The sequence below is a fragment of the Dreissena polymorpha genome, chromosome 9 (assembly GCF_020536995.1).
Source record: "Dreissena polymorpha isolate Duluth1 chromosome 9, UMN_Dpol_1.0, whole genome shotgun sequence".
In the NCBI taxonomy this organism is placed as follows: domain Eukaryota; kingdom Metazoa; phylum Mollusca; class Bivalvia; order Myida; family Dreissenidae; genus Dreissena; species Dreissena polymorpha.
Window position 1 is genome coordinate 71,362,339 of NC_068363.1, and position 10,134 is coordinate 71,372,472.

Genomic DNA, 10,134 nt, shown 5'->3' on the forward strand with positions numbered 1-10,134 from the left:
TTTAGAGAACAAGTTGATTGATAACATTAATACCATGATTATAAGGGGAAACAATGTCCCCCTATATGATGTTTGACAATGAAGGATGACCTTGAACTTGTGAAGGATGACTTGACCTTTCACCACTCAAAATGTGCAGCTCCATGAGATACACATGCATGCCAAATATCAAGTTGCTATCTTCAATATTGCAAAAGTATTCATAAAATAAGCGATTTGGGCCACATATATTTGACCTCTGACCTTGAAGGATGACCTTGACCTTGACCTTTCATCACTCAAAATGTGCAGCTCCATGAGATGCACATGCATGCCAAATATCAAGTGCTATCTTCAATATTGCAAAAGTATTTATAAAATTAGCGATTTTGGCACATATATATTGACCTCTGACCTTGAATGATGACCTTGACCTTTCACCACTCAAAATGTGCAGCTCTATAAGATACACATGCATGCCAAATATCAAGTTGCTATCTTCAATATTGCAAAAGTATTCATAAAATGAGCGATTTTGACCCATATATTTGACCTTTGACCTTGAAGGATGACCTTGACCTTGACCTTTCACCACTCAAAATGTGCAGCTCCATGAGATACATATGCATGCCAAATATCAAGTTCCTATCTTCAATATTGCAAAAGTTATTGCAAATGTTAAAGTTGGCGCAAACCAACCAACCAACACAACCAACAGACCAACGGACAGGGCAAAAACAATATGTCCCCCACTACTATAGTGGGGGACATAAAAACATGCCTATGAGGTTACTGGTAAAGTCTGTAAAATCAAACACATGACAAAATGCCAAGATAAGATCAGATGGATGACCAGTTCACACAATAGGTCACCATACCTAATGTTGTTTCTGTAAGACAACTTCCATATAAATACTTCTTAACTAATTAGATTTACAGAAAAATTTCTTTTTACTGTTTACCTTTTGTTTCGGGACTAAATGGAGGCATTTTAGAGTCCAATAGGCGAATTTTCATCTTTGGACTAGTTAACTTACTACGACCATTGCCACTAGAAAATCCCTGTGATTTTTCTTTCCTAACATTTGCACAATGATCTGAATTAAAATTTTGCTCAGTTTTTTTCTCATTTTCTGTCAAAGATTTGCTTTGATTTATATTTTGGCTACAATTTCCTGACTCTTCTGGAAGGTAATAAAGAATGTCACTATCGTCATCAGACGACTCGGCGGCAACTTCAAGTGCTTTTTTTGTTTTCTTTGGTAACCTTGTTTTTGAGATTAACAGTTTTCTTGGTGCTTGATGTTTGATGGTTTATTGCTATAGGTGATTCTTCACTGACGGAATTATTCATATACTTCTTGTGATCTTTCCCTGATAAAGGTGCTTTGCTGAAAGTCACACTTGATTTGTTCTTCAATTCCTTTGCAGGTTTTAGTTGTTCCGTTTTGTGTGCTAAGTCTGACAGTTTTAAGTCATCTTCACTAGAAAATGAAATTTCATCATCAACCTGTTGCCAGACCTTTTTCTTTTCAAGTTCATTGGTGACAGTGGTTTCAACCCATTGTCAATACCTGCAGTTTTACTATGCTTGGCATTTTTATCAGCTTTAACAACGGTGCTAAATGCACTTTTCATTGCAGGTTTAGACTCAACTTTATTCCCTGAACTAAACCAAAAGACTTTGTTTTTGGACTAGATTTTTGTACTAAAACTTCCAATTTTTTGCTTAAGATTGTCTCCAATTTTTCATTTTGAGTATCAGAACTATTACTTTGGGTGAACTTAACTTCAGCTTCTTTGGTTCGCTCATGGTGTGTTGAACTTTTAAAGACCGTTTATTTAAACTGTTAGGTACTGAAGCCTGTTTCATGCTTTCTGGTGTAAGCCCCTCCGAGCTTGCAGTCCCAAGTACCGCTATAAAACACATCTTCTAGGCTTAAACTTGCACCTCCAACCATTGTTTGGGGGTTAATGACTTCAGCGTTGTTGGACTATTGTTTTTTATCAACACATTTTTGTTCGCTTTCACATTTTTCTTTGCTTAACAAGTTTACTTTTCGGATCAACTTCTTAGCTTTGTGTTCTGTGGCCAATCTTTTCTTCATTCTATTTTTCTCAAAGGTCTTAATTTTACTTGCACAACTGTGTAGGTTTTCATTTGGTTCCCAGGTATCCCATTCGGATGTGAAACCTCGCCATCGAACCAATATTCTATTCCTCCAGATTCTGCATTTATCCTTCTTTCAAGTAACTTTTCTACCTGAAATTAATAAGATTGTATAGCTACAGCAACTTATACATACAAAAATAACAATAACAGCTATGTGTAAGAGAACACATTCTGCATGTCTATTACAGTCAATACAAGTTCCTTGAGTCCAATCATCAAAATAATATCAGGGTTCCAAGCTTTTTGTATGAACAAAATTCGATGATTTTTCCCCGACTTTTCCTGATGGAAAATAAAAATTCCAGGATCATTATTTCGGAACCTATTTCTTGTTTTAGACACTCTTCATTCTTGAACTGGATTCAACGCTGCTCTATCAACATTAGAAAGAAAACGAGAAAGAAGTAGTAGGTATTTACTAATAGTTACATTTACAATGATTTTATCCCTGATTTCAAGAACTTTTCCCCAAAAATACCCTGACCATTTTCCCTTTGAACTGGAACAAGTGAAAGTGCTTTTTCCAATTAAGTTTTTCCCCTGATTTCCAGGTTGGCTGGGAGCCCTGAATATACAAAACGATAATGTTATTTTCAGTTACATTATCAAGATCTTAAGTGTTTTTTTTTAAATGTCAAAAGACTGACATTTTACTATCATAAAGATTTTTAACATATGAGGCAATGGTTCTTAGTTTATATTATAGTATATGTTAAATAGTAACACTGTCAATATGTCTGTCTGTGATTCTGTGTGAAAATACCGTCTCAGCATAAAATAGACATTACCAGGTATATTGATGGATTGTTTTTAAATAACAATGCGTAAAACCTCAACCATCATAAGACCCCAAGTTGCATGTAACATCTGTTTCCTACCTCAAAGGTCAAGGTCACTCTTAGAGGTCGAGGTCAAGATCTTATTAAGGCCAAGAACAGCTATAACATTCTGGTCTACTAATATCTTGCTATATATATTAATGGATTTTAAAACAGCAAGCATTTATAATTAAGAAAACATGTTGCCAAGTAACATTTGTCTCCGTTCATCAAAAGTCAAGGGTGACACTTAATAGTTCAATGTCAAATTTTTGGCATATAACACAGCATCTCTGGGCTGAAACTTTGTCATTAATCAAGCATTTTTTTAATAACTTTCCAAAAATGACTATACGAGGAGACTGAGTGGACACGTGTCTTTTTTAAAATTAAATGAGAACTGTATTGCAAACAGCAACAAAAAACTAGCGAATTACAAAAATAAAATACTAAAATTCCTATACATGGAAAGAAGAAACAGAGCTGATAAGAGGCTGAACACTATACTTTGCACATACGAGTCGCGTTCTGAGAAAACTGGGCTTAATGCATGTGTGTATTGTTATCCCAGATTAGCCTGTGCAGTCCGCACAGGCTAATCAGGAACAACACTTTCCAACTAAATTGGATTTGTGCTAAGAAGAGACTTCATTTAAACGAAAAATGTCATGAAAGCGGAAAGTGTCGTCCCTGATTAGCCTGTACCACGACTCATATGCATACATTATAAGTTGTTAACAAAAGGGCCATGAGAGCCCCTAAGCACTCATCTGAGTTCACAGACATCAATTGAAGAAGACTAGTTTTTGACGTATATAACCCAGATTCAAATGCAGCTTAGATATTGCCACAAAGACACCCCAGGAAACCCGATACCTTGCGAGTCGTGTAATACCATAGGGGACTGTGGTGTGCATTTCGGCACGAACATAAATAGGGTAAGTAAATTGGAAAAATTAAATTTTTAAAAGTCCAATTTGAAACAACTGTGTATTAACATTGATAACAAAGGTATTGGCCGACATGTAGAAAAAATCCTGACAAATTTTCTTAAAAAATGAGCGAAATGTGGCTCCCTGAAGTAGAAGATCGGGCAAAACGGACCATGTTCAGGCATTTAGGGGAGAAATAACTGCTTTAATTTGCAAGCCACTGCAATAATTAAAGGATTTATATAAACTTTCACATGTCTGCCGTAACCTCTCAGCAGGGTTTCTCCAGGAAACTATTTATTGTGGAGAAATTTGCGTTTTTAATGACCATGTTGGGAAAACATGGATACCATCTGGTGAAGACCAGGAAACCTTATGTGTGCAGTGACTTTATAATTCTTTTTCAGCCATTTTGTTACAATTTCTTTGCTTTGTAGATGCATACAGTAAGTTTATGTGGGCACATATGCATTCAGATGTACTTTTAATGCCTTATATATTATCAATAGTGCCTTTTCAACAGTCTCGAATTTTATTTCTTTTTACCAACACTATTTTGGAAAATATAAAGAAAGACTTGACTGCTTTGTCGCATTTATTAATTGGTTAGGCACATTAAAATGATGTGTTAATAAGTGTATATGGGGTTTATAATTGTATAATATTTATGTGCGTGTTCTGAGACTTTTGGTGCTTATTCGACAAGTGTCATAATGAGGAAAACTCATTTGAAATGACGTCGCTAAACTTGCTCTTAATTTTGTTTAGATTGCCATAAGTTTTCTGTGATTTTACTGTTAAGAGTATTTAAGTAACATAAAATTCGTCACAGACTGTCCTTGGAAAGAATTGTCTATCAAACAACTAGTTTAAAGTTTTCTATTAGAGGTGGAAGTGACATTGACATTTGACCTTGTAATCTGACATTGGATTTGACCTGTAAAACTCATAGAGGTGCATCAATATATGAATGGCTGTAGGTGGAAGCACTTCCATTATACAGTCTATGATAAAGTTTTCTGTAAGAGATCATAGTGACCTTGACCTATGACCTAGTGACCTAAAAGACGGCGGGTGTATATATAAAGCTAATAAGGTTTCATCAACATATGAAGTTTGAAGGTTGTATGTTCATTTGTTCAAAATGTATTTCATGAAAATAAATCGGGCGCACAAACGGACAAAAAATCGGGACGGACGTAACATACTGGAACAAGGACGGTCGGGACAAACTGATTCCTATATAGCCCCCGAAACAAACTTTGTGGCGGTCAAGGTGACACGGGGGGGGGGGGGGGGGGGGGGGGGGGCAAACACTAGCATGTGATACAATGTAATTTAGCACAAACTGGCAAACGAGTTAGTATTAAGATAAAACTATCATCTTTACATGTCTAAAGTGGACATTGAATAACCACATTATATATAAGACAAAGGAATCAAGTTTCTGAAATGATGTTGGATGACAGCCAAATAATATCATTGAATGTATTAAAAAGCATTAAAAGTACATTTGTATGCATATGTGCCCACATACGCTAACTATAGGCCACTACAAAGCAAAGAAATTGCATTAAAATGGCTGAAAATTAGGTTTTTTGTCACAAAAAAGAATTATGAAGTCACCGCACACATATGGTTCCTGGTCTTCACCAGATGGTATCCATGTTTTCCCAACATGGTCATTAAAAACGCAAATTTCTCCACAATAAATAGTTTTCTGGAGAAACCCTGCTGAGAGGTTATTGCAGACATGTGAAAGTTTGTATAAATCCTTTAATTATTGCAGTGGCTTGCAAATTAAAGCAGTTTTTTCTCCCCTAAATGCCTGAACATGGTCCGTTTTGCCCGATCTTCTACTTCAGGGAGCCACATTTCGCTCATTTTTTAAGAAAATTTGTCAGGATTTTTTCTACATGTCGGCCAATACCTTTGTTATCAATGTTAATACACAGTTGTTTCAAATTGGACTTTTAAAAATTTAATTTTTCCAATTTACTTACCCTATTTATGTTCGTGCCGCATTGCACACCACAGTCCCCTATGGTATTACACGACTCGCAAGGTATCGGGTTTCCTGGGGTGAAGATACGTTTTGTCAAGATTGAGTCATACATTTGGCCTCTTGAGAGGTAACAAGGTTTCCTAAGGTTTTACCTGGTGACAGTTATTTGATACATGTGACCCATGTTTCAGTTTAACAAGTAAAAAATTGATAGACGCACACTGCACTCATGCGCTAAGGTAAGCTAAAACAAGAAACAACATTGAAATTTTGACATATTCCCAAATACATTGGCAAACAAAAATGATGCATTACCAACTAACACAAAAATTATTGGTTGTTCACATTGGTACAGACACCGTTCATTTAACATGCTGGTTTATCAGGTAAACTTTGGATGATATGCATGCTTTTGTTCTAAACATGCAGCTTTGGGATCAATAAAATCTTAAGTTTACTTTGCACATACAAATTATTTGCCTCTTAAAGTGTATTTATCATTATTCTGTCAAATACAAATTTAATACAGCATCTAGTTCTTGGAAACAAGTAAACACCAAATAAGAGATGTTGATTTTACAATATCTTTAAGGCTATTTCATCTTAAGTTGCTTAATTTACTGCAGTAAAATGCCAGCATAAATTACAGACCTCCAGAAAGATAATAATACAATATTCAGCGATTTTTTTCTCCCCTATTGGGAAAAGTACCTGTACCATAACAATTGGGAAAATTAGCACGAACAAAACTGAAATTGGGAAAATTCGCATCGTGAATTGGGAATAATAGTTTTCTTAATTGCTTGGTATCAAAAGCAAAAATCAACTCAAATATTGATTTACAACCCTTTTGGCTTGAAATGTTCAGTGTAAGTGCTCATTTTTTTGGCTAACTTGCAGATAATGTACTTTAGGAACAAAAGTGACGTACTTAGCCTTCTTTTTTCGGAGATTTTTAGACAGCGATTGGGAATTTTGTAGTTTTTCTTCCATTGGGAAAGTATCTTTTACGGGTACTTTATAAAGAAGGGAAAAAATCGCTGATATTAAATCTGAAAACATACAAAGGTGTCAAGGAATGAAATATTATTTACCAGACCATAAACACAGTTTTAGACACCATAAAAAAGCTGACAAACATTGAACCCAGATTCTAGGTGAGTATAGGGCAGTTCTACTCAAACTTCAAACTTTGCCTTCATTAGAATTTGTTGAACAATTCGGTTTTGAGCAGCCTTAATTATGATGCCTTTAATCTTTGACAGTCTGTTCTTAAAATTTTATTATTTTAGAGCACTTTGCCATAGTTGTTGTGGATCACAGGACGATGGGTGCATATATCTTCAGGGGTTTTTTTTACTAAGAAAGTGACGCCGATATTCGGCGTCTTCCCCTACCAGAATTTTTCCCCTCAAAATACAATTTCCCCACCCAAAATATAATTTTTCACCAAAATATAATATTTTCTCTCAAAGAAATGTTTATTTTTCCTTTGGGCATTCGACAATTATCCAATTTGCACCATGTACAACGATCTCGCTCTCTCTCTCCAGACGAACACAAAAAATTTGGGAATCCCTGTTATTGTAAATATAGCTCTTAAATTACGTCATGTAAACTGGGCAACTAATCGTAATAATCATGTGACTATTTTACTGGATACCGGTCTTGCGCGAGAAGGGTGTTTCGTTAATTAATTACCGGAAACCAGTCGAATTTTCATCCGGGCTATGTGCAAGCCAAGATATAAACGTGAAAACAGAAAAAAATGCCTCACAATTGGCGTTCTTACACAAACAAAATAAAACGTTCGGACGAAGATACTGAACGCATAGAGGCATTTTTTAAGAAAGAATCATCGAAAACTGTTAAAACCCAGCAGGATTCTGAGGTAATCAACATCGAACATTGTGAAAGTGAAAGTAGAAAATCGGCAGCTGCCGCTCCTTTCCCTTCCAATACTGTAGCAGATCAAGATCGTCAACACATTCATCATGAAATTGAAATCACAAAATTGACATCCCCCCTGGCCCCAGTACAGAAATATAGTTGAAAACATTTCCCATTATTAGATCTACACCTGCAACTATGTAAAGAACTTTGACTTTAATACGTGTTAAATGTTTTTAAAAACAAAAAGAACAAGACATGCCTTTTTTGATGAGTTATAGACATTGAAATGAACAATTTTTATCCCCTAATATGTCTCTTTCGCACTCTTTTTTTTCCCCTTTCACCCAGCGTCCAGCGTCTTCCCCTTTCTCTAAAAAAAACCCTGATCTTAGGAAAAACTAATGGTTATGTTCCATTTAACAGACTATAAGTGTCAGCTTTTTACTTTTAGAGATAACAACTATAATGAGCTGGTCACTGGGAAAACAGTGCGTAATGCAGGTGCATTAAGTATTGTGCGCATACTGCACAGGCTTATTTGGGACAATACTTTGCACACATGCAATAAGACCAGTTTTTCCAGAGAGTGGCTCCAAACATACCGGTAATAGCTTTTGTACATGACAAAAAATACACAAACAACAACAATAATACCTTGTGAAGCCCTTCTGAAAATAAAAATAACCTCCATTTACAATTATCAAAAAAACTACGTAAACAAGAGCTGTCACCATAGGATGACTTATGCCCCCTATAAACGCTGGATAGAAGTTATGAACTTTTTTCGAAACCTAAACACAGATTTCGAAACCTGAACACGGATCCTTAGTTCAAGGTCAAGGTCACAGGGGTCAAAATGTGTGTGCGTATGGAAAGGCCTTGTCCATATACACATGCATGCCAAATATGAAATTGCTATCTGAAGCGACATAAAAGTTATGAGCATTTTTTTAAACCTAAGCGCAATGTGACGGACAAACAAACGGACAGTCAGATCACTATAATTATGCCCTCCTTCGGGGGCATAAAAAACCTTGGCATCAGACTAAATTTTCAAAATAAATGTTCTCAAGTAGAGCACATGTTGTTTGTGTTCTTTTTTGTTTTACATTTTCAATGCATTGATAATGCAGGTTATTCAAGCACAATGTCAAAGAATGGAATGGGTATCTCAGACTAGGCATATTTAAGCAAACTTGACAATGTCTATGAAAAGGATAAGAAATTGAAAGCTCCATATAGAGTATTGAGTGCATGAAATAAGAACTGTCTGCCTACTTTTCAAGTTAAAATTCATCACAGACAGACGTCAGTGTTTTTAAGTTCATAAGACAAATCCAAACACAGATATGTTTTTCCATGATGCTGTTATAAAGCCTCGTTATGGAATAAAAGGGAAACACATTTTTGCATTAAATATATGCTTAATTTTAAAATTTGCATTGGTATTTTGAATAAAAAATCATTATATTGCAAACAAAATCATTACAGGTACCAAATATTTAAATACCCTCTTCAGAAGATTAAATATTCAAAAGTGCTGATTTTAATTTCAATCGAGTGTATTAATGCCTTATAGCTTTAAGCTTTTATAAGTACGGGGGCTGGAACAGAGTTGGGATAGTATAATAGTGTGTTTTAATAAAAAAACGCCAAAAATCAAAACCAAATATAATAATAGTAACAAGGTTTTCAAAATAGTCTCTTTTCTAACAGCCATCAATCAGAGTGACAGTTTAGTAACATTGCCATAAATTATAAAATAATACAAGTCACCAACTTGTGCATGTAGACGTTGCTAAGCCTAATGCATAGATCTTTCAATAAACAATAACACATTTTACCAAAAAGCAATGAAAATACTACTTTGAAGAACTTTAAAACACTCAAAAATTGTTTTTTTATATAATTAGTCAACACCGCCAACACCTTTTGTACCAGAACTGAGGCAATATTAGTAAAAAATTCATTCACATAGGTACAAACTTTTACAATATCATGACAAATTCCATTATCTAAAGTAACAGATAAAACAATATTTTGACTATCTATTTTAGTATTGTTGTAACCAAGAGATTTCAAAACACTGCCAGAGTTTCTTTAGTTCAAATTTATTATCTTCTATTTTACATGTAGTTGAGAAATATTAAGACTTAGCAGACTTTATGTTTCTTTGTACTAAGTATTTGTTTGAATACAGTCTAACTAATCTGTGCTTGGTTGTAGACTGCTCCTCTACCAACATCATTAGCATGGATGCCGCCGTCTTAGAATGTTTAGCCCATTTTAATTCCATGAATATTCTGATAGCGGTGGGCCCACAGTGATGATCAG